Below are 24,446 nucleotides of genomic sequence, written 5' to 3' on the forward strand. Positions count from 1 at the left end.
CTCCCTTCCAGAGACAAACAGCAAGGCATACATTTGGTGCATAGGAGGCCAACCAGGTGTGTGGGGCTCTGACAGGCACAGAATGTTTTCAGCTCTCTATTGTAAGGTAGGCAGAGCTGAAGTTTACAGTTAGGCTTCTCTTCATAGTCACATGCCTGTGAGAGGTGGGCACATGTCCCTTTTAAGTAGGATTTGCCATTACCAAAATTGAGGGTAGTTCTTCCTAGGAATGTGTGACCTCAGGCCCAGCTAAACTGGGGCGGCCTCATCAGGCAGGAGGTGCCAGGGTGCAGAGGTGACTTCCCGGGAGCTGTGCGTGGCCAGGGCCTTTCCTCGGGCAAAGTTCACCCATGACTCGGTGAAACCTAATTATCCCTAGACAAGTTAATTATTTCTGTCATGACTAGGGAGTTCAAGAAATTACTGCTTTTGGGGAGATGATATATGTTGCAACCACATGCAGTATAATTTACTGCAAAACTAAAAAAATCAGAATTTCTACCCCTAAGTGAAGATGTCTCCAGAAGTGTGTCACACTTGACACCTGTCCTAATGTTTTCCTTCGGAACTTGAATAAAGATCAGGAGTCATGCTGGGAGACAGCTCATTTTTAGAATCAGAATTTTAAAATATTTTGGCAGGTTGTAATGAAGTGCTAAAATCAATAAGGTAAAATTAAAATCAGGAATAAATGTAAAATGATAGACTTAAATCAAAAAGAAAATCAACTGAGAAAGTTGAGGGTGGGTGAAATATGTCCTAACTGTTCTGTGTGCAGAAGACAGGGTGGTGGGGGATGTTGGTTGACTAAAACCAGGATTGTCAAGCTTTTATGTGAATGGGCACATGGGAAGTAGTTTAGGTTTTTCAGACTAATAGACAAAATCAAGGATATTATGTAAATACTTCTATAACAAGAGAGAACACAGAATTTTTTTCTTGGACAAAATCCAGATTATAACTGAGCATGATTTTTTATGATATCGGTCCCCTGATGAGAGAATGGGATTCTCTTTCGGGGGAAGGAGGAGGAGGGGGTAACACTTTTCTTAATTGGAGTTTTAAAGCTAGTGCTGCCTGTCATCAGAGTCAGTCACACATGTTTGTTTCCTAATGCTGATCTACCAAGGAGGTATTTCATCTTTGAAAATGTCTTTATGCTGATCGCTACTCTCAGATCCTGATACCGTGCAGGAGTATATCATTTTAATTGAACATATTCATTGCTTGGAAGGCATTTATAGAATTCTCTTAGGTTCTTCTTGATATTTTCCTTTTAGCGTGTTGTCGTATTGCAGATTAATCACTTCCAGTTGATGGTTGGAGGGGGGGACCTCAACTGCATAGTTAAATGGATTTTGAAATATGTAAATTTTCATTATACTTGCATCAAGGTTCAAAAAATGCTGCTGGAACTGTAGCTTAAACTTAGAAGATATATCTGCTGTGAATTTGTGTGGGAATGGAAATCTCACTTCTCATAACTTTTGGTAGCTTGGGGAGTGTGTAAAGAAGCGTGGTGTTCCTTGTGATTCAGGCGTTGGCTGTCATTGAAATGACTTTACTGCAGTAGAAGGGCCTCATATAAGCAGCCTTGGAATTTTAAGTTGGGTTCATTAAGAAATATTATCAAGTCTTTTGTGCATGCTAAGTAGCTTCAGTTGTGTCCAACTCTGTGACTTCATGGCCCGTAGCCCGCTAGGCTTCTCTGTGCATGGGATTTTCCAGGCAAGAATACTGGAGTGTATTGCCGTGCCCTCCAGGGGATCTTCCTGACGCAGACATAACATGTCTCTTATGTTTCCTGCATTAGCAGGTGAGTTCTTTACCACTAGCACCACCTTGGAAGCCCGTAGCCAGTCTTTCAGTTCAGTTCAGTCGCTCAGTCGTGTCTGACTCTTTGCAGCCCCATGAATTGCAGCACGCCAGGCCTCCTTGTCCATCACCAACTCCCGGAGTTTATTCAAACTCATGTCCATCGAGTCGGTGATGCCATCCAGCCATCTCATCCTCTGTCGTCCCCTTCTCCTCCTGCCCCCAATCCCTCCCAGCATCAGGGTCTTTTCCAATGTGTCAGCTCTTCACATGAGATGGCCAATGTATTGGAGTTTCAGCTTCAGTATCAGTCCTTCCAGTGAACACTCAGGACTGATCATTAGGATGGACTGGTTGGATCTCCTTGCAGCCCAAGGGACTCTCAAGAGTCTTCTCCAGCACCACAGTTCAAAAGCATCGATTTTTCAGCGCTCAGCTTTCTTCACAGTCCAACTCTCACATCCATACATGACCACTGGAAAAACCATAGCCTTGACTAGACGGACCTTTGTTGGCAAAGTAATGTCTCTTCTTTTTAATACGTTATCTAGGTTGGTCATAACTTTCCTTCCAAGGAGTAAACGTCTTTTAATTTCATGGCTGCAATCACCATCTGTAGTGATTTGGAGCCCCCAAAAATAAAGTCTGACACTGTTTCCACTGTTTCCCCATCTATTTGCCATGAAGTGATGGGACCAGATGCCATGATCTTAGTTTTCTGAATGTTGAGCTTTAAGCCAACTTTTTCACTCTCCTCTTTCACTTTCATCATGAGGCTTTTTTAGTTCCTCTTCACTTTCTGCCATAAGGGTGGTATCATCTGCATATCTGAGGTTATTGGTATTTCTCCCAGCAATCTTGATTCCAGCTTGTGCTTCTTCCAGCCCAGCGTTTCTCATGATGTACTCTGCATATAAGTTAAACAAGCAGGGTGACAATATGCAGCCTTGGCATACTCCTTTTCCTATTTGGAACCAGTCCATTTATCCATGTCCAGTTCTAACTGTTGCTTCCTGACCTGCATATAGGTTTCTCAAGAGGCAGGTCAGATGGTCTGGTATGCCCATCTCTTTCAGAATTTTCCACAGTTTATTGTGATCCACATAGTCAAAGGCTTTGGCATAGTCAGTAAAGCAGAAATAGATGTTTTTCTGCAACTCTCTTGCTTTTTCGATGATCCAGTGGATGTTGGCAATTTGATCTCTGGTTCTTCTGTCTTATCTAAAGCCAGCTTGAACGTCTGAAAGTTCATGGTTCTTGTATTGCTGAAACCTGGCTTGGAGAATTCTGAGCATTACTTTACTAGCATGTGAGATGAGTGCAATTGTGCAGTAGTTTGAGCATTCTTTGGAATTGCCTTTCTTTGGGATTGGAATGAAAACTGACCTTTTCCAGTCCTGTGGCCACTGCTGAGTTTTCCAAATTTACTGGCATATTGAGTGAAGCACTTTAACAGCATCATCTTTCAGAATTTGAAATAGCTCAACTGGAATTCCATCACCTCCACTAGCTTTGTAGTAATGCTTTCTAAGGCCCACTTGACTTCACATTCCAGGATGTCTGGCTCTAGATGAGTGATCACACCATCGTGATTATCTGGGTTGTGAAGATCTTTTTTGTACAGTTCTTCTGTGTATTCTTGCCACCTCTTCTTATATCTTCTGCTTCTGTTAGGTCCATACCATTTCTGTCCTTTATCGAACCCATCTTTGCATGAAATGTTCCCTTGGTATCTCTAATTTTCTTGAAGAGGTCTCTAGTCTTTCCCATTCTGTTGTTTTCCTCTATTTCTCTGCATTGATCGCTGAGGAAGGTTTTCTTATCTCTCCTTGCTGTTCTTTGGAACTCTGCATTCAAATGGGAATATCTTTTCTTTTCTCCTTTGCTTTTCGCTTGTCTTCTTTTCACAGCTGTTTGTTTAGTTAAAGCTAATTTCATTGACTACAGTGTTCAGTAATAGTAGTAGTTGATGGAGGGTTTTTTTTCAGAGCAATTTCAGTCATGCTTCTGAGGTCAACAAGTCACAACAAAACCTACCCCAAACCGCTAAACTGCTGTGTGGAAGGAAAGGCAGAATATTTCAGTGAACTTTGCTATTGATGCTGCTGGTTCAGCAACATGCAAGAGATTAGAAAACTTTATACAGAATACCTGCTGATGAAGAACCCAGTGAATAACTGTAGTTTAAATAACCATGTTTAAATGCTTTAAACATCTTAACGTTTTCACGATCTTTGTAAATTTGTCCAGCCAACCCTTTTCCTGCTTCCCATGTATTTTCATTCAGCATTTGTATTCTGCTTCAGGTAATACTACATTGAGTGTTTTCTCCAGTTCTTTGAGAATTTTCTCACCTGTAGTCCACATACATTTTTCTTGAAAGCCAGTTCCTTAGGACCATCGGCTCCTTGAATAACATCTGTTGACAAGCAGCCAAGGAGAGCCCCCCAGAGTCGTTTGCCTTGTTCTGACTGACTGTTGATGCTGTTCCCTGCACCCTCAACTCTGAGCATCTGTTCTTACTGATAGTCCTGAGCAGGTTTTTTCTCAACACATTTCTTTGGCCGTGCAAACATCGGTGTAAACTGAGGGACCGTCTAGGATTGTGAGCAGAGACGTGGTGTGTCTGACTGAGATGCCAAGTCACCTGCTGAGTTGAGAACAAGCGCTGGGGTGGCCGGGGCAGGTGCAGGGCTCCTCTGTTCCGTGGATGCTCCTGCGCGGGTGAGTGATGACGCAGGTCAGGTCGGCATGGTGCTGGTGGCCGTGACATAAGGGCAGTTTCTGGGCATGCTTTGCAGGAAAAGCCGACAAGATTGGGTGAGGAGTGTGGGAGGAAGAGTCAGGGTGATGTCCACTGTTTGTGGCCTCGGCCATTGGAAGGAGGGGCTCTCATGAATGGAGAGCACCGTGCACGGGAGGTTTGTGAGGGAAGATCAGGCCTGAGCTCTGTTGGGCATTTTGTGCAGTTCCCTTGGGCAATCTTTCGCTTCTCTGAGCAGGCTTGCAGCTGGTCCCAGATCTGGTATATCTGTCAGGGTTTGGTCAGGAACGCAGAAGCCACTCTAGATGCTTTTTCCGCATAGGAATTAGAATCCATCACTTGTGTTGGAAGGGCTGTCAGGGTTGAAGGTCGGGGAAGCAGCCCTCACACTGGGTGTGTACCCGGGCTCCTCTGGGCTCAGTGGCGATATGGGCAGTTGGCGCTGCTGCTGATCTCACTGCTTTGAAGCAGGTGGTTCCTGGGGTCTCTCTGTGGGGCAGCTTAAATTCTCCTTGGAAGGTACCTGAGGTCTTGGCCGCCACAGCAACCTGCAGTTATGCTCCTGCCCACAGCTGCCTCTTGGGAGTACTTTTCTCCTTTATCTTATCGGTCTTGCACAAGTTTTCTCCAGCCCTAAATTGGGGCAGAAAGCAGTTCTGGCTTCTCTGTGGTGCTGGGATGCAGAGTGAGACAGCATCAGTCCAGGACGACAGCCAGGCAGCAGTTCTGAGCTAGAAACACACATTGTAGAGCCGTTAGCAGGAGACAGCACTTCCGTTGAGCTCGCCTGGGAGGTAAGCTCGGCCAGGAGGAGAAAGGACAGAGCCTTGGGGGCGTTAGTGTGGACTGGTTAGAGAGAGCAGGGGCCATCTGAGTGCTGAGAAGAAAGTGGGGCAGTCTTTTAGTGGTGGTGTTGTGAGTGCTGGTTTTTCAGAACTTAGTAACTTCCCCTCTTCTTTCCTATTACTGTGTTCACTTAGTCAGTGCTTAGTACAGATGGATGGCAAACCCTGTGTCCAGCCCTGGCGCAGATGCCCGAGACGCAGCATGCCCACCCGTGAGCAGTGCCACTGCGCAGTATTAGAGTATTTTTGGCTAGAAAATTAGTTTGAAGCATAAAGAAGCTTTTGTTTGCCCAGATGATTTTCATAATATATTCACATTCTTTATATATTTTTGGTTTTTTAGAAAGTTACTTCTGACCTTTTTTTTTTTTAAGAATACAGGTTTCAGCTTGCCTAAGTACGAAACTGTTGGTAGACTGAGCTTAGAGGAAGGGCATTGTACATGAAAAGGTTGTGTATTTTGGACATTGGAGACCTTCACAGTTAACTTACATTATTGCAGTGTTGTGGGTTAAGAAATCGTGGATTTGGGCCTTATTTAACAGTTAGCATCAAAAAGACCAATTCTTGTCCAGGGGTTCAGCCTATATGCTCAATTCAAGCCAACTAGAATTTGTCAGTGTGTTGTGTTGAATGTTACTGAGCTTTAGGAAGAATTTTTCTGTCATTGTTGCTTTGGAAAGCCCAGATCTTGTTCATTGTTTTAACAGTAACATTATCTGGTTACTTTGGGAAAGCAGAATAGCACCATGATTTTAAGAGTGCTGGTAAGCTAGTTTTGAGCTTCCCTTGTGGCTCAAATGGTAAAGAATCTGCCTGAAGTGTAGGAGACCCAGGTTTGATCCCTGGATCAGGAAGATCCCTTGGAGAAGGGAATGGCAACCCACTCCTGTATTCTTGCCTGGAGAATCCCATGGACAGAGGAACCTGGTGGGTTCCATGGGGTTGCAAAGAGTCGGACACGACTGAGTGACTAATACCTTCGAGCTAGCTAACACTTGAATCCCTGATTGCTCCCTTGCTTGCTGTGTGATCTGGAGAATTTAATTTGGTTAAGACTTAGCTTTCTTATTTGTAGAAGGGGGACACTGAGTAACCAGTTAGGACTGTGAGGAGCTGGTACTTGCAAAGTGCCCAGGAGACAGGGTGAAACTGTATGATGATCAGGGTTGATTTTGAGACTTAGTGAGAGATGGGTGTCAGAAAGCTGGCCGAGTTGGATTGTGCATTGAAATGAGAATAAGATGAGTAAGGTGATAGAAGGAAATATTTTACCTGTTAATGAAACACAGGTTTAGTGTGTGTGACTGGCGGAAAATTTTAGTTCACATTGTTAGAAAGGGAAAGGGGTTCAGAGTAGCCTGGGTGTCTGTTTATACCCATCTTAAAACACAGCTGTTCATGCCAGAAAGGTGGAGCTTATCCACCTTACAGCCATCTTCAGGGACCTGGTAGTATATTTTATTATATAATGAGGCAAGTTTAGATTCTCTTTATCTATCTGGAGCAAAAGATTTGATTTATGCATTTTAATTATACAGCTTGGGAAGTGTCTGATTTTCTGTTCTTTTTGAACTAGTTCAATTTTTATGCTTATATTCTATCAGTTTTGTATGTTTGCTAAGATGCAGAGCTTCGTATTCTTAGTAAAGATAGATCAGCACATGGATAATTAGGAGCGCCGGCACACAGCAGACACTGAGTTGCCCCTGCTGACCTGGCAAGTGAGCAGCCCTCCTGTTGATAAAATGGGATGTTGCTGTACTTGAATGCTCCTTACAGTGAAGCACAGAGCAGTTGTAAAGCATGCAGAAGTCAGTGTATCCATTCATTTATTCATGCATTGTCACTCAGGCATCAAGTATATGTTTATTGATTAAGTGCTCTAGGTGTTTGATACAGTGTATATTAGCCGGGGTATACAGTGGGGAACAAAAACCAGACCTGGGGAGTAACTGGGATGTTTTGCCTTTCACAGCAAGGAGAAGAAAGACAGTTGCAAGAGACTTGCATTTTAATGAATGATGTTTTCAGGTTTGGACATCACCCTCATGGCAGAAAGTGAAGAGGAACTAAAAAGCCTCACGATGAAAGTGAAAGAGGAGGGTGAAAAAGTTGGCTTAAAGCTCAACATTCAGATAACTAAGATCATGGCATCTGGTCCCATCACTTCATGGCAAATAGATGGGGAAACAGTGGAGACAGTGTCAGACTTTATTTTTTTGGGCTCCAAAATCACTGCAGATGGTGATTGCAGCCATGAAATTAAAAGATGCTTACTCCTTGGAAGGAAAGTTATGACCAACCTAGACAGCACATTAAAAAGCAGAGACATTACTTTGCCAACAAAGGTCCGTCTAGTCAAGGCTATGGTTTTTCCAATGGTCATGTATGGATGTGAGAGTTGGACTGTGAAGAAAGCTGAGCGCTGAAAAATCGATGCTTTTGAACTGTGGTGTTGGAGAAGACTCTTGAGAGTCCCTTGGGCTGCAAGGAGATCCAACCAGTCCATCCTAAAGGAGATCAGTCCTGAGTGTTCACTGGAAGGACTGATGCTGAAGCTGAAACTCCAATACATTGGCCACCTCATGTGAAGAGCTGACGCATTGGAAAAGACCCTGATGCTGGGAGGGATTGGGGGCAGGAGGAGAAGGGGACGACAGAGGATGAGATGGCTGGATGGCATCACCGACTCGATGGACATGAGTTTGAATAAACTCCGGGAGTTGGTGATGGACAAGGAGGCCTGGCGTGCTGTGATTCATGGGGTTACAGAGTCGGACTGAACTGAACTGAATAAAAAAGAGGCCACAAAAAAAAGAGAACTTCTAAAGAGCACATGTTTTTTTTTTTTACCTCTTGCAATCAACTGGAGTCAGAACTTCACTCTGGCTTTATTTAATAGTGTGTAGGTCCTGAGGCTGCAGAGTTGAAGGGGGCTGTCGTTGCTCCTAGAATCTTGTGTTTGAGTGGAGGGAGAGGCCGACAGGTGGGGTCGGATTTGATATCCACCCTCGTGGGTGAACCCTTCTAGCTCAGATGGTAAAGAATGCCTGCAATGCAGGAGGCCCAGGTTCAATGCCTGGGTCAGGAAGATCCCCTGGAGAAGGGAATGGCAACCCACTCCATTATTCTTGCCTGGACAGTTCCATGGACAGAGGAGCCTGGCTGGCTATAGCCCATGCGGTCACAGAGAAATCGGATACAACTGAGTGACTGACACACATGAGTGCGTGCGCGCACACACGTATGTTAAACCAGAAGCCATACCACGAGGGTGCTTGGTGTCTCTTGTGGCGTCTCTCCTGTTGACTGATGTGTGCTCCGGTTCCTGGTGCTGGGCCGGCACATGTCAGTGACTCCAGAGGCCCCTCCGGAGAGTCACGGGGCTGGGGGAGCACAGGAGAGGGGCGTGATCCCCTCCAGACGTGCACCCGTTTGGCCTGGGCAGGAAGACGCGGTGGAGGGACTGCCAGTGGCAAAGAGGTGTGAGGGAGGGGCGCGTGCTATGTGCACTGGAAGTAGTTTAACTTCACCGGAATGTCGGATTCTTCTGAGACACCAATGAAAGATGTTAGACTCTGGAGAGTTAGACTGGACTTGATCAAGAAGGGCCTCAGGCCCTAAGGTACGGGAAGCACGTTCCCTGACTTCAGGTCGACACTTCATATTACGCGGTGCACCCGTGTCAGAAAAGCTCCACTGTGTCTTGGGGTCCCACTCTGATAGTGGTAGCTGGACTGCTGAAATTCTGTGAGCCACTGGTGAACTTTTCATCTTTGGGGGAAGATGAGGATATAGGATAAATAATTGTTTTCTCAGGAATAAAAATAGTCTAAACTCTTGAAGGACAGGAGTCTTCTGTTTCTATGTCTTTGACTTCTGTTTCTCTGGAAGAATGCCAGGTGTGTTGAGTAGATGATCAGTATGTGAATAAACGAAAAGCACCTTTGGCTTTCGTGTGTACTGTTGTAGCAAGCGTTGTGGTGGGTTCTGGAAGGTGATTGCTGAGAGATGGCCTTTCGCAGGGTGTCCAGGTGAGTGAGGAGCAGAGAGGAGCGGGTGATGACAGACCGGGGTGAGTGCTGTGGACAGACCACAGGGAGTGCGAGGGATTGTTGCCTCCCTTGGAGTACTCAGTCCCCGGGTTCTTAGTTCTCTTTATACCTGCTGCTATTTCCACATCCTCTGTGGTAGCCTTTTAGTAAGCCTTCCACAGGGTCAGGCACATGGACTCTTCACATCCTCTTTCTGGGCTCGGTTTCCTGGAGGTCTCTGTTCCTCCCATGTTCTCAGCTGGCTGTTCTCATGCCTTCCCTGCAGTATTGCCCTGGTCATTCCTTGCACTTGCCCTTCGGCTTCTCTTCAGGGTTGGATTTTGTGTTTGGGGTGCCCCTTGTCTTCGTCTTCCTTGATTGACTTCTTTGTCTTGGTCTAGCACCGTGTCCAGAGGTGAATCACTTGAGAAGGATGATTGGGGTCTTGGGCAGGGCCAGGCCGCCTCCCACGGTCCCTCCTCCTGAGCCTCTCTGCTCCGACTGTCCTCTCCTGGCCCACAGCTCCTGTTCTGGAAGCTCCCTCCACTGTCACATCCTTGTTGAGGCTCGTGTTCTCCCGTGACTGCCTCCTACTTCTCCTTCGTTACGCTTGCACTTCGGTGGAGGACCTTCTCCAGTGGCCTCCTGCGGTAGGACGCTTGGGGCAGAGGTTAGGGAGTAAGTGTGATTGAGGGTGATTACTGTGTGGCTGGTGTGGAGTTCTGTTGGCATCGCTTTGATCCATCGCTTCCTGTGCTCCGTGTTACTGGTTTTCAGTTCAGAAGCTTATTCTAATTTCTTATTCAGCGTAGCTTTTTCCCCTCCCATCTTTAGAAGCTTGTAGGAATTTAAAAATTTGTCCAACTCTTTTAAAATGTCATGAAGTGTGGGTTTCTTTTCATCTACTGTTCTGCTTATTCATTGGGGACCTTCATTCTGGTAACTTTCATTCCTCAGTTCTGGGAAAATGTTTTCAAGTGATTGTGCTTGTGTTTTTCTCCCTTCTGTTTCCTTGTTCTTTTTTTCTGGAAGTCTTGTTATCCACGAAAGTGTCTTGGCTGTCGTAATTTTCTTATTCTTTCTCTCCAGTATACTTCTGTCCTACCGTCCTTCCCTTTCTTCCTTCATTTTTTATCCTGCTTTCAGGGAGATGTCTTGAATTTAACTTAACCTTCATTTTAGTTTTTACTTGTATGTTCAGGTTCTTTAATATTCAGGAGCATCCTATTTTTGTTTATTGATTGCAGCGTCTTCTTATCTCTAGGTTTTTGATTGTAGAGTTTCTGTTTCAAGTTATTTCCTTTATCTCCCAACTCTCCAGAATCCCTTCCTTCTGTCTGACATGGGGTGTGCCTTTTGACTTTTACATTAGGGTGTTATGGGTGGACAGTTTGTTGGGGGATCCCCAGTGTATTTTCAGGTCTTTCTTCTTGGGTTGATTATATTCTCCAAGAATATTCTCTAGTTTCTTTCATGTAGAATTCTGACTACAGACATCTGGGGGCTGAGTGGGTGGGTGGGTGAGGGGTGGGGAGCGCGAGGACCCTCTGTTGAGTTTGTACAGTGATGAAGTCCGCCTGTGTGTAGTCCCACTGGGCAGGGGTCTTCAGCCCAGAGCCACTCTGCTTTCTCTGGGAGTGTCCATCAGGGATGGGGCAGCACTCGGACGCCTGGGGCTGAGGTTCTGGCTGCAGCTTGAGCGGACTCGCTGCCCCCCTGTCGACAGGCCCCATCCTGCCTGCACTGGTGCTGCCTGTTCTGAGCCTTCCGGGACACCCCTGTGGAAGTGGAATCGGGTTTTAGTTTTTCCACTGCTGGCTTAGGACCTGGGTTTCTTGGCCTGCTGAGTCAGTTAATATGCTTCCAATCTTTCATAGTTTCTGTTTCCTCCAAGTTTTTTTTTCCCCCTTTTAAAAAATTTGTTTTGGTCTTTATCTTCCATATGAGAAATTTTTCTCACAGGTTCTAGAATTCTTTTTCCCCTGTCAGTTCTGCCTGAGCTGTGTTTTGTTTTTCAATTTTTTTTTTTAATATCTCTCCAGTATAATTTTAGTGGGAGAGGGTGAAGTAGATGTATATATTGTTGGTGATCTTTCCCTGAGCTTACTAGCTAACTCTGTGTCATATTAATGTATGCTTGTTGATATGTTTTAGTAGTCTCCAGGTTTTCACATGTGTTTTCTTGACCGAAATGTAGGTTTGAAGACGGGGACTTGATGGCATGTTTTTACCCTCATCCCAGGTCTGGCACCGCCTGTGTGGTCGGTAATGAGACTGACTCTGAGAGGAGTGAACACAGTGGCTCTTTGAAAAAGTGGTGGAGAGGTGGTTTTATAAATGCATGTTGTCTTTCCTTGTCAGGTTCTCTGTGACTGCTATGGAAAGAAGAAAGAGAAAGGAGGAGTGTTTGTAAATCTTCGCGTGACTTCCTCACGGGATCTCGGTGGCCTTCTGAACTGTGAGTCCGATTCTCTTGCCACAGTTGTGGCTTGGCGTTTTGTTTGTTTTGATTTTTCTTGCCCCTGTCTTAGGGTTTCTTTGACACACAGTGGAAACAAACAAGAGGTAGTGAATTTTGCAGAGAAGGTGAGAGGAAAAATAGAAGTTATTTAGTCCTTCCTATATGTGTACCTTTTATACTTTATATCCCTTTTTGTATATATGGTTAACAACTACAGTAACATCGCATGGTTTAGAATAGGGCCAACTCTTTGCAAACCCATGAACTGTAGCCCGCCAGGCTCCTCTGTCCATGAGATTCTACAGGCAGACTATTGGAATGGGTTGCCACGCACTCCTCTAGGGCTCCAGGGGATCTTCCAGACCTGGGGATCGAGCCCGTGTGTCTCACGTCTCCTGCAAGTTTTTTACCACTGGCATCACCTGGGAAGCCTGGAATAGGGTCTGGTACCTTATAAATAGCAGGGTATGCCTGCTGATGGGTCCTCTCTCCTCTCACATTTGCGTCACTGAAGGACAGCGAGGCTACAGGTCCCAGTGCAGAGCTGGGATGCAGACTGCGTCTGGCTCAGAGCCTGTACCCTTTCCTCTGATACCTGGTTCTCAGGGGCTCTGGGTTCAGATGGCAACTTAGCTACTTAGGCTTTACTAACTGCCTTCACCTGTCTTTCCCATCCAGCAGGGCGTGACGATAGCCCTTCCCCAGGTGTAGGCGGTGAGAGGTATGTGGCTTGCTCACAGATGTCAGCAGCGGTCACTCCCTGGGAGGGAAGCTGGGCCCGAGAGACTGGGCTCTTTGTGATGTGGCCATTAGTAGCTGTGGGGTTTGCTTTGTGCCCCACAGTGGGGAAGTTGTGGAGTTGAGATTCTATCCCAGTTTGTCTGATTTCTGAAGACTGCTCTCTGGTGAGTCTGGTGGTGAATTGAGGACAGGTGGGCGGAGAAGATGAATGTGTGTCTCCTGGGTCACTGGCGTTGGTCAGCACTCTGTTGCATCAGTATGTTGTGTTGGTAAAAGCCTCATGAACTCGGACTTGATGGATTCAGACCTCACGACAGTTTATACCTGTGTTGAATTTGACTTTGGCCGTGTCCTTGTCTTGGATGTCCAAGTGGCAGGGCCCTGGTTAAAGTTTTTCCACTTCCTTCTGAGGGTCGACTCACTTTCCTGCTTTGTTCTCTTTTCCCCCAAGCAGCTTCTGTCTCTACAGAGGCTAGGTATTAGGGAAGGGAAATTATGTCATGCAGTTTCAATTTCCGAGCAAGGCCTGGAAGTCTTAGTCCTGTTTTTCCAATTCACCCTGCTCTTCACTGGCTGTGTAAGGAGCCTGGGCTGCGTGCTGTGATGGTGTTGCAGGTCACGAGGTCACAGCCCAGCTCTTTGCATCCCCCTCCATCGAGATGATGCCTTTCTTCCTGTGACTTTAACGTCCACTTGGGTGCAATTCTGTTTCTGAGAGTCTTGGAAATAAAAAAATTTTTATTTCACCTCTGCATCTTTTCTGTTTGATTTATAGGTGGTTTTTATATATTTTTTATTTTTATTTATTTTTTAATTTATTTTTATTAGTTGGAGGCTAATTACAGTATCGTAATGGTTTTTGCCATACATCGACATGAATCAGCCATGGATTTACATGTGTTCCCCATCCTGAACCCCCCTCATAGGTGGTTTTTAATAAATGCTGAATGAAGGAATGTTTAATACTTGCCACAAAATAACTTCTATTAGTAGATCCAAACAAGGCAGAACATCAAGTATAGCTTTTCAGCAACATTAGCGCTTAAAAATACCTCATCTTGGTACAGCACAGGGGAAATATTTAGTAGAAGGCACTCAGAATTCTTCTTGACACGATGCAGCCGAAGAAAGGCCTGGTGGGAGGGCGGTGAGACATCAGGCGGGCCAGCCCTGATGAGCCAGGAGCCGCCTCCCCAGCTCAGTGGGGCTTTTAGCACCAGGTCTGCTGACAATCTACTGATCTGGCTTGTCCCCTCCCCACCACTGTTTGAAAATAAGCCCAGAAAGATAACCGTCTAACTGGTGTTCCTCCAGACAGATGGTCAGACCGTAGGAGTCAGTCTGGCTACCCCCAAAGCCAGCCTGGGGCTGTGACGCTGAGAGCCAGACCCCCAGTCCCCCTGAGTGCGTTGTCATAAGCTCCTGGTCCTCCTGGGCCCTGCAGAGCGACTCTGCTTCTGGAGCTGCTTTGCCAGAGTTGGTTCTTGGTTCTTGTTTGATTTGGTGTGTTTATGCTGGAGGGCAGGAACTTGGGATGGAGGTGTTTTACAACTTTAATTCTAAGAAAGCGAAGAAAAGTTCTGGAGGAGTTGAGTCACTGAAATATGTGTGGAGATAATTTTCAGGGTTAACGTCTGTGGGAAGGTGTCGACAGGAAGGAAGTCTGCCTCACGACCCTCTGAAGACCCCCATTTTGTGAATAAAGGTGTCTTAAGCATCAGGACAGCTCAGTACAAATGAGATAGATTGGACTCTGAGGTCTTGGGGCTGTTTACTCAGAAAACCTGTTTTTTAGTGTCTGGAATTCCAGACGTTGTCCTGAGACTTCCCTAGGTGCTAAGCAGGATGGACATGGTTCATGTTCTTGTATGATACAGGTTTTGTTGGGGTGCAGAGAGCACCAGACAGCCGATCTCTGCCGTGGGGAGAGAGTATGCAGATAGCTTGGGGAGTCAGTGCTTGCAGGGCCAGGACCAGCATGGTCGGCACAGGCCTCCCAGGGGTTGCAGTGCCCACGTGGACCCCAGAGGCTGAGAGTGTGTGGCCCGGCACACAAGTGTTCAAGGAGAGAAAACATCACATGCAAAGGCCCAGGCAAGAGAGCTTGGTCTTTGCGGATGTGTGAGTGTAGTTTACTTAGAGCAGTGATTGCAGGTGTTTATAGGTGAAGTGTTCGTAGGTGAGGCTGGAGGGTAGTCAGCAGCCTGATTGTGAAGGAGGGTGCGGAACCCAGGTAAGGAGCCGGACCTTTATCCTGAGGGCCATGGGGAAGGACTCCAGGGTGGATTTTTGTTAATTCCTGTAATTACCATTCAGGGTAGATGGTAGTGGGTGAGACCCTGCTGGAAGCAGTGGTTACCTAGCCTCTCCAGCCCCCTGCTCCACTCCACATCACCCCCATCTGTAACTGTCTTCCCTCGTGGACTTTCTGCAGGTTACCTCCCAGACGCCGCGTTCCGTGTGGAACCGTGTCATCCGCAGTTTCAGCTTTAGGTGATTTTTGGTTTTCTGATGTGGGGTGTGTGACTGAGCCTGGTTGGCACTGTGTGGAGGGCGGGAGAATGCCTTCCCAGAGGGGCCCGTGGGAGGATGGGAGGGGCTGGCTGTAGCAGGGGTGGGCAGCAGGGAAGGAAGTGCACAGAGGTGGAGCTGGATGGTGCGGAGACTGCACCCTTCAGAGGTGTGAGCAGGCTTCATGGGAAATGGGGCATTCAGATTGTTAACATTTGTTATACATTTTTAATGTCCCCAGATCTGAGCCTAGGAGATAACAGAACTCCTGAGTCCCAAGTGATAATCTGAAACTGTTGATTTCATGTATTGACTCATGGGGGAAAAATCCTTATAGAACACCCGTCACAAAAACTCAATACAGTTGGCATCTATCTGGCTGTGCAGAGCAGTCAGTGGAGCCAGACTATGCTGTCGAGCTGCTCTGGTTGTCAGGCACGAACAGGGCATTTAAGAAGCTGCTCCATGTTTGGCTCCACCAGGGGGTGTGGGCATCAGAGGGGTTGGAAATGTCACCAAGGTGTGTGAGCACCAGTCCCACCTGTGTGGCATAGTCGTAGCATCCCAGAGGGAAGGAAGCATTCATGATGAGGTCATGCAAGACCCAGGGTGGTTAGATCGGACCCTTTTGAAAGACGTGTCACTGCATTTGAAGTGCTGAGGCAGAATCTTGACAAATGAGGTCCGCAAAGACTCTCAGTGATTGCCAGCTCCAGGGCAGCTCTTCTGTGTGGTCAGGACCCTGCGTTGAGTTCAGTGGGTCCTCTGTGTGCATATTACCTGCTGTCTGAGGCTTCAGTCTCATGCTCATAGCTCTGTGAAGAGCGCGTCTTTATGTTTCCAGTCTTACATTGTGATTCAGGAATTTGGGTGAAGGAAATAGTCGTAATCATAATAGCTGCCATTTGTATGTCAGTCATGTGTCAGATTATTATTTAGTTTTTTATAATAGCTCAGTAACGTAACACTTACTGTTCCCATTTTATAGAGAAGCTGGACTTAGAGACGTTAAGAAACTTGCCCAAGATTTCATTTGGTGGTCATCAAGTTTTCAGGTTCCTTTACCGTAAATCTTTGCCCTGATGGTCCTGCTGTGGGTCTTGCTTTCGTAGTGAGAGTCGCAGGTCGTTCCCTCTGCACCACTCCTCTTTTCCGCGCTGTCAGCCGCACGTTGACCGCGGTGCCTGTTTTCGGCGTGTCTGTGTCACCTGTGCTGACCTGCATCACCGCTGTTTCTGCAGAGCTCTGCCGGTGGGTCACAGTCCGGGGTTCCCGGCTCAGACTGAGCAGAGAGATGGTTTCCCCAAATACTGGGAAAACTAGGGAAATGGGTCCGTTTCTGTCTCTTTTCCTGTGGTTTTTATAGACTTTTGTCTACTCCTGATGAATTCTGAAATCAGAATACACCAACTCCTCAGCATTTCTTCTTTAACTGTCTATTAGAAAGGATAGATGTCTCTTAAAAGAACATTTGCAGCAAGGTGGATGAACTTGGGAGGAATTATGCTAAATGAAATAAGTCAAAGAAAGGGAAGCGCTGTGTGTTATTACTTATATGTGAAACCTAAAAATACAACAAACTAGTGAATATAGCAACAAAAAAAATCAGACTTACAGAGAACAAACTAGTGGTTACCGCTGGAGAGAGAGTGTTAGAGAGGGACAGTAGAGGGGTGGGGGTGTAAGAGGTACAAACTATTAGGTATAAAGTAAGTTGCAAAATGAGCAATATAGCCAGTGTTTTATAATAACTATAAATGGAGCATAACCTTTAAAAATTGTGAATCGCTGTATTGTACCTGTAACTTAGGTAATATTGTACAGCAACTATACTTCAGTTTTTTAAAAAGTTCTATTTTTTGACCATGTGACATGTGGGTTCTTTGTTCCCTGACCAGGGATTGAACCTGCCCTCCCTGCTTGGCAAGCGCGAGTCTTAACTGCTGGACAACCAGGGCGGTCCCTATACTTCAGTTTTAAAGAAAAGATCTCAGTAAAAATTTCAATTGAAAATACGGCCAAGAATACATGTAAATCCATGGCTGATTCATGTCAATGTATGACAAAAACCACTACAATATTGTAAAGTAATTAGCCTCCAACTAATAAAAATAAATAAAAAAAAAAAGAAAGAAAATACGGCCGAAAGGTTTGAGTAGGTATGTCGTTCATTTCACTGCCATATAAGTACCGTGCGCTAACCTGTTGTGCAACTGGAGCTCCTATTTCGTTCATTTCATGTGGATAAGAATAAGCACACAGAAAGATGCTCAGCATCATTAATCATTGGGGAAGGGCAGACAGCAACTCCATTGAAGTACCTTTGCAATGCAGTTAGAATGGTTAACGTTAAAACTAGACAACACGAGGTGACAGTGTCCAGTGACAAAGATGTGAAACAGAACTCTGTTGCTTTGCTGGTGGGAATACAAAGTATAACCACTTCGGAAAACAATCTGGTAGTTTCTTATAAAGTTGAATATATACTTATCATACAATCCAGTAATCCTATTTTGAGGTATTTATCCAAGAGAAATGAAAATTTATGTCCGTGTGCATGAATGTTTATAGCAACTTTATTTATAATCATTTAAAATGGAAAACAACTCGAATGCCCATCAGCTGGAAAACGGATGAGCAGATTGGGGTCCACCCCTGCAGTGGAATCCTATTCAGCAGCAGCAACAGGAAGGAGTTAGCTACCAACATAGGCAGTAAAGTGGTGCGTCTCCAAAGCATTCTGCCTGTTGAGAACATGAAGCGCTCATGTTGCTGGGGTTCCATTGATGTAACATCCTGGTAAAGGCAGAGCTCTGAGAGCAGAGGTGAGGTGAGTGGCTGCCTGGGCTGCTGGACAGAGACCTGTGTTCCGGGGACATGAGGACACTCCTTGGGGCGACAGAAAGCAGCCGTTCCTCTGTGTGGCAGTGGCCACGCCACAGAGGACGTTCATCAGAGCTCCTGGGCTGGAGGTCTTCCTGTATGGAAATTGTACCCCAGGCTTCAAAGATAGGTGACTTGGTGTGTGCGTACACACAGATACTGCACACACTTGAGCTCAGGTTTTCTTTCAGGCTGGATTAAACTTTATTTTTCTGGACAAGGTATCCTGGAAGTTTAAATGAAGTAGATTTTAGCCATAGACACAGTTTCTGAAAACATGTAACCTTGAAGTCCTTGGCTGGTTTTTGTATGCTTATTTATTCATGATCTCTAAAGCCTTTATAATGTAGTTTATCTTCATATAACATGATTGTATATTACAGATGTTGTGTAATTAGCATAAGTAAAAGATGTTTTAAAAGTTAAATTATTTTAGGGGATTTCAGGTTCTTGTAGCTCTGGAGAAAAATAGTTTTACCAGTGTTTACAATTAATAAATAATGTTTTCTCTGGTTAATGAGACAACTTTAATTATGTAGTCTTCAGCTGTTTTGTTTAGTCAGCTGTAATTGTAGGATACAGGTATATTTTACACTGTTAGAAATATCAAGAATGCACACAGAAAATGATACACATTGGCTTCACTGAGCTTAAGACTTAATTGCAATTGTAAGTACAGTTTTTTAGAAGCATGCAGGAGAGTTGCTTGTTATTGCTCTGTGGTGCTTTTTGATGTCCTCCAGAGCAGTTATTTAGCGTTTTTTCCCAGTAGGCCCTTGTTTATATATAGAGTGGGGAGGGAAATTAACGTGGAAGGTTGTGTATAAGGGTTCTAATTTTTATTTAAAAGTCAGAATTTGTTTGGCTTCAGAAAGTAAGAAGGCCACTGCTTTAAACGACGGCTCAACGACTTCCTGATGGGGGACACCTCTCTGTGTGGCCACAGCAGGGTCGGTGGTTCAGCGAAGCTGGCGTCTGCCCCTTTGCTGCACGTGCCCCTCTGTGTTTGCGGCCCTCCTTACTCTCCCCTGGACACGTAGAGCTTCCTGCCGTGTGTGTGTCCAGCCCAGCTCGCCGCAGCTCCTGCCTGCCACCCTCTGTGCAGTGAACACACGGCCAAGATCCGCTAGTGGCCTCTTGGCAGCGTGTTGAGGAACAGAAGAGGGGGTGAAGTTGTCCTGCTTGTTCTGCTGTCTGGCTCCACCCCTGTGTTTCCCGTTGGACCCTGCATTGACAGTCCCGGTGCAGAGGCTGAGGAGAAGGCTGGGGTGTGTCCTTCAGCTGACGGCATTCCCAGGTGCTGCGGGGTCCTGTTGCGTGAACTCGGGGACGGTCCTCGGGGTGTTTGCTCTGATTCGGCTCGTGTTGCTGCTGCACACGTGTGGAGTGCACCACGCAGTGTCTCCTGAGAGGTCTTGGTACAAGTTGCTTAAGGTTACTATATATGCAGAACAGGAAAAAAGAAGTGGATCATACACTTAAAAAATATGTGACCGTGTTTATTTTCCTATATATTTTAAAGGATACTTACCAGGTCTTCTTAAACAAAATGTACTGAAAGATAGCAAACTCACTTTTAGCCTTTCTGGGTGACTTGGGATCTGCAGTATGAACACTTGTCGCCTTTAGTGTGCAGTAACACAGCTTTTGCCTTTTGCCTTTTTATCCGCGATGAACCTTTCTCTCTCCTTTACATCCCAGTGTTTTGGTTTGTTGGGCCTCCTTGTGCTTTGGGCACATGAACTTGCTTAACAGCAAAATGACAGTGGTCTACCTTGGGTTGACTGCCTTAGAAAGCCCCTCCAGCCCCCTTTCTAGTTTGCTGCTCCTTGTTTTTTGTTTTTTAATTGTTTAAAATTGAAGTATAGTAGCTTTACAGTGTTTCAAGTGTACAGTGTGTTTTGTTTTTTTTTTAGATGAAAAAAATTTTTTTCTTTTATAGAAAAGTTGTAAAGAACTTTTACAACTTTACAATAGGGAACTCCTGAATATCGCACTTCACCTAGGTTCACCAGATGTTAGACTAATGTTCTGTTACATTTGCCTGCATGCCCTCCCCAACCCTGTTTTCCTCTTTCCCCACCCCACCCTCTCTCTGTCTTTCCATGTACATGCAGATGTGTATTTACTGTGAGAGTGGGTTGCAGTGGTCATGCCTTTTACCACTTAGATACTGCAATGAGTCAGCACTGGGGAAACAGAGACTCTTGGAGGGCACAAACAAAACCCTGTGTGCACCAGGAGAGAGGAGCAGTGACCCCAGAAGAGGCTGAGCCAGCCTTGCCTGCGAGTGTTCGGGAGTCTCCGGTGGAGGCGTGGGGCCAGGGGCTGACTGCGCAGTCCTGGGGGGTGCAGCATGCGGGCATAGGTCCTTCTGGAGGAGGTCGCCATTACCTCTGCCAAAGCCAACTATAGGGAAGGGACATGGCCCCACCAGTCAGCGGAAGATTAAAGACGTACTGAGCATGGACGTACCCTCCAGAGCAAGATCCAGTTTTCCCCACAGCTAGTCCCTCCCGTCCGGAAGCTTCCACAAGCCTCTTATCCTCATCCATCAGAGGGCAGACACAGTGAAAACCACAGTCACAGATAACTAGCCAGCCTGATCACAGGGACCACAGCCTTGTCTAACTCAGTGAAATTGTGAGCCATGCCTTGTGGGGCCACCCAAGATGGATGGATCATGATGGCGAGTTCTGCCAAAACGTGGTCCACTGAAGAAGGGAATGGCAAACCACTTCAGCCTTCTTGCCTTGAGAACCCCATGAACAGTGTGGAAAGAATAGAATGACCATGATGTAATTCATGTAATGATCAAATTTACAAAAGTTAACATTGCCTTTGCAGCTCACACACTTATCACAATGTAGACACCGTTGTCATTTTGTTGTGAATCCAAGTTTGTGTGCCTGTCCCGCACGGAGGCCAAACAAACCAAAATGCTGGAATTTGAAGGAGAGAGGTTTATTGCAGGGCCAAGCAAGGAGAATAAGTAGCTCATGCTCAAAAGACCTGAATCCTGGCTGGTTCTTGGGGCAAAATTCCAGGGGAGAGGGCGACTGCAGGGTGTGTGACCCTCCTCTCATTGGCTGGTGAGAGGTAACAGGTGGTGTTCAAGGAATCTCAATCACCAGTCTTGCGCTTCCATCCAGTTTGGGTTCTGCTCAGCCTGAAGTTACGGTCCTCCACCTAGGTGGGGCCCTTAGTTGCTGTAGAAGACCTGTATCAGATCTTATCTACCCTTATCTACCCTTTGAGGACGAAAGGACCCTGCTTTATTCACAGGCTGTTGTTTCTACTGCTCCTCCTCTCTTTCTGCATTCCTTTACCCCTCTAATTAGTAACTGTTTGAATCTGCCCTTTGCAACTCAGGAAAGGTCTTGGAGGCTGAAACCTTCTTCCTACAAACAAGAAATGGAGGACACAGCAAGGCTTTAGTGCCTGGGAGGGCCCCAGGGCCCCAGAAAGTTCCTTCATGCCCCTCCATGGTCACAGTCCCTGTCCCAACCACTCGTTGCTCCCCTCCCCCCATAACTACTGTGTTGCTTCCACTTCAGGTCATTTTTGCCTGTTCTGGGAGTTCATGTCAGCAGAATGGTACACTGCTTATAACTGTGAAAGGTGATTTTTAGCATGATATAGTAGAAATTCATCTATATTGCTATGTAGTTGGTTCCTTTCTATTGCTGAGTAGTGTTTCCTTGCAAGAGTCTATCCTGTTTTGTCTATCCATTCTTTCTTCATCAGTTCAGTTCAGTCGCTCAGTTGTGTCCGACTCTTTGTGACCACATAGACTGCAGCACCAGGCCTCCCTGTCCATCACCAACTCCTGGAGTTTACTCACATTCATGTCCATTGAGTTGGTGATGCCATCCAACCATCTCATCCCCTGTCGTCCCCTTCTCCTCCTGCCTTCAATCTTTCCCAGCATCAGGGTCTTTTTTTTTTTTTTTTTTAATTATTTTTTTTAGGGTCTTTTCAGATGAGTCGGTTCCTCACATCAGGTGACCAAAGTATTGGAGTTTCAGCTTCAGCATCAGTCCTTCCAATGAATATTCAGGACTGGTTTCCTTTAGGATGGACTGGTTGGATCTCCTTGCTGTCCAAGGGACTCTTTTAAGAGTCTTCTCCAACACCACAATTCAAAATCATCAGTTCTTTGGTGCTCAGCTTTCTTTATAGTCCAACTCTCACTTCCATACATGACTACTGGAAAAACCATAGCTTTGTCTAGATGGATCTTTGTTGGCAAAGTAACGTCTCTGCTTTTTAATGTGCTGTCTAGGTTGGTCATAACTTTTCTTCCAAGGAGCAAGCGTCTTTTAATTTCATGGCTGTAGTCACCATCTGCAGTGATTTTGGAGCCAAAAAAAAAGTCTGTCATTGTTTCCATTGTTTCCCCATCTATTTGCCATGAAGTGATGGGACCGGATGTCATGATCTTCATTTTTTGAATGTTGAGTTTTAAGCCAACTTTTTCACTCTCCTCTTTCACTTTCATTAAGAGGCTCTTTAGTTCCTCTTCGCTTTCTTCCATAAGAATGGTGTCATCTGCATATCTGAGGTTACTGATATTTCTCCTGGCAGTCTTGATTCCAGCTTGAGCTTCATGTAGCCCAGCATCTTGCATGATACACTCTTTTCATATAAGTTAAATAAGCAGGATGACAGTAACCAGCATTGATGTGCTCCTAGCTACTGATTTTACTATCTACAGAATCTCAGGCAATTTCCATTTTGACAGAGGGAAGCCTGTTCTTTCTTTTGGCAAAATTTTCATTTTGTTTTGTTATTATACTGATATGGGATGTTTGGTTTATTCTGCATTGTGTTTCATGCAAAATAGTTTTTCTCACCTGGCTTACCACACGCTTTGTTGTTTGTCCTGACCGTAACCATTAATCCCAACTCCTTCAAGCAAAGGTCATTTTCTTCCAGCCACTAGCCTATCTGTCAGTGATGTGTTAGTGTAGTGAGCAGTGAGTGTAGCTGGGCCTGGTGAGTGAGCGTGAGAAGGGAGACGCCTGAGATCTTCGTTGGTCAGCAGACTGCCCAGCACCTGCGTGACCCTAGCCCTGTGCTCTGCACTGCTGAAGGAGAGTTTTTCCCCCAATCTTGCAGATGATTGGTTGAAGATTTGAAATCACTTTTGGCTCTTCTTGTAGTTTTTGATGTACATTTTAGTAACAATGTCTCCCTTTAAAACAATATCTTTGTTAGTTTATGAAATTCAGATTAGTACAGCTTAAATATTAATTTTTCATTATGTAAGCCTTTTTGAAGTGACATATCATAAAATGAAAAAGTGTGTACCTGCTATGTAGTTTCTACCTACTAGTGACAGTGTTTTTGAAATATAAAAGCTTGGTAGAATAGTGGTATTTGGGTGTATGTATGACATTTTCTCATAACCTCTGTATCACATTAGACATACCCCGGAACAAGGGGTGAATGTGACTTTCAGGCACCAAGATCAGACTCATTCTTCAGATTTAAATGGGAAAGATTTGGGTGTCCTCAAGTGGTAGTTTTCTTCTGGACCTGCAGCATTGATACAGGCTGCCTGTTGCTTTTATGTGGAAACTCTTGATCCTAAATTGATCCTCTTGGTAGCTGAGGGCAAGTGAGACTTGGTCAGTCTTGGAGTTGCATTTTCACTGTTCAAAGCTGAACTTCACTGCCTTGTATGTCAGTAACAGGGGTATTTAACATATTTGAGAAAACTGATCACCTGTGTGCTTAATTTTGTCACAATTTATAAAAGATTTAAAAAGTTACTAAAAATATATTTGTTCTCTTGAGTGTGACTTTTCATCTTTAGAATAAATCCTTAGTTTGGGCTTCCCTTGTGGCTCAGCTGGTAAAGAATCTGCCTCTAATGCGGTAGACCTGGGTTCAGTCCCTGGATTGGGAAGATCCCCTGGAGAAGGGGACAGCTGCCCACTCCAGTTTTCTGGCCTGGAGAATTCCATGGACTGTCTAGTCCATGGGTCGCAAAGAGTCGGACTCAGTGACTCTGACTTGACCTGACTTAGGTGCGAAGTTCAGCATAAACTTGCACTCGTTAGGCACTGAGGGGTTTTCTGTGTGACGCACACTTCTAGATGACTGAAGAAAATGTACCTGCCTTTCTCTTTGCTCCCCAACCCCCCGGTTCCCCAGACCCTACTTTTGTTCAGGTGAGAAGATGGGAAAGGGGGCAGGGTGTAGCTTTTCTTGCAGGATGTTCTAGATTGTGAAAGTGGTGTCAGTTCTTAAGTGGATTTTATCTGGAAGAGGGTAGAAAGCACGGTGTTTACACAGCATTTGCACAGTGATCGTGATGGTGGTGTTACTCCAGTACACGTTGCGGTTGCTGTCGGGAGCTTTCCCGGACGGCAGAGCAGAGT

General features: G+C 45.5%; 1 protein-coding gene across 13 annotated transcripts in view; it reads left to right on the top strand.

Moving 5' to 3' along the window:
- Positions 1-24,446, top strand: part of PTK2 (protein tyrosine kinase 2) — a 197,316-nt gene that overhangs the window by 15,250 nt on the left and 157,620 nt on the right. For all 13 annotated transcript variants that reach the window (XR_011491385.1, XM_070476928.1, XM_070476927.1 and 10 more), the window contains exon 2: positions 11,823-11,919. The gene's annotated coding sequence lies outside the window, so the exon portion shown is untranslated. The remainder of the gene's footprint in view (positions 1-11,822; positions 11,920-24,446) is intronic.

This window comes from Odocoileus virginianus, chromosome 15 (genome assembly GCF_023699985.2).
Source record: "Odocoileus virginianus isolate 20LAN1187 ecotype Illinois chromosome 15, Ovbor_1.2, whole genome shotgun sequence".
Classification (NCBI taxonomy): domain Eukaryota; kingdom Metazoa; phylum Chordata; class Mammalia; order Artiodactyla; family Cervidae; genus Odocoileus; species Odocoileus virginianus.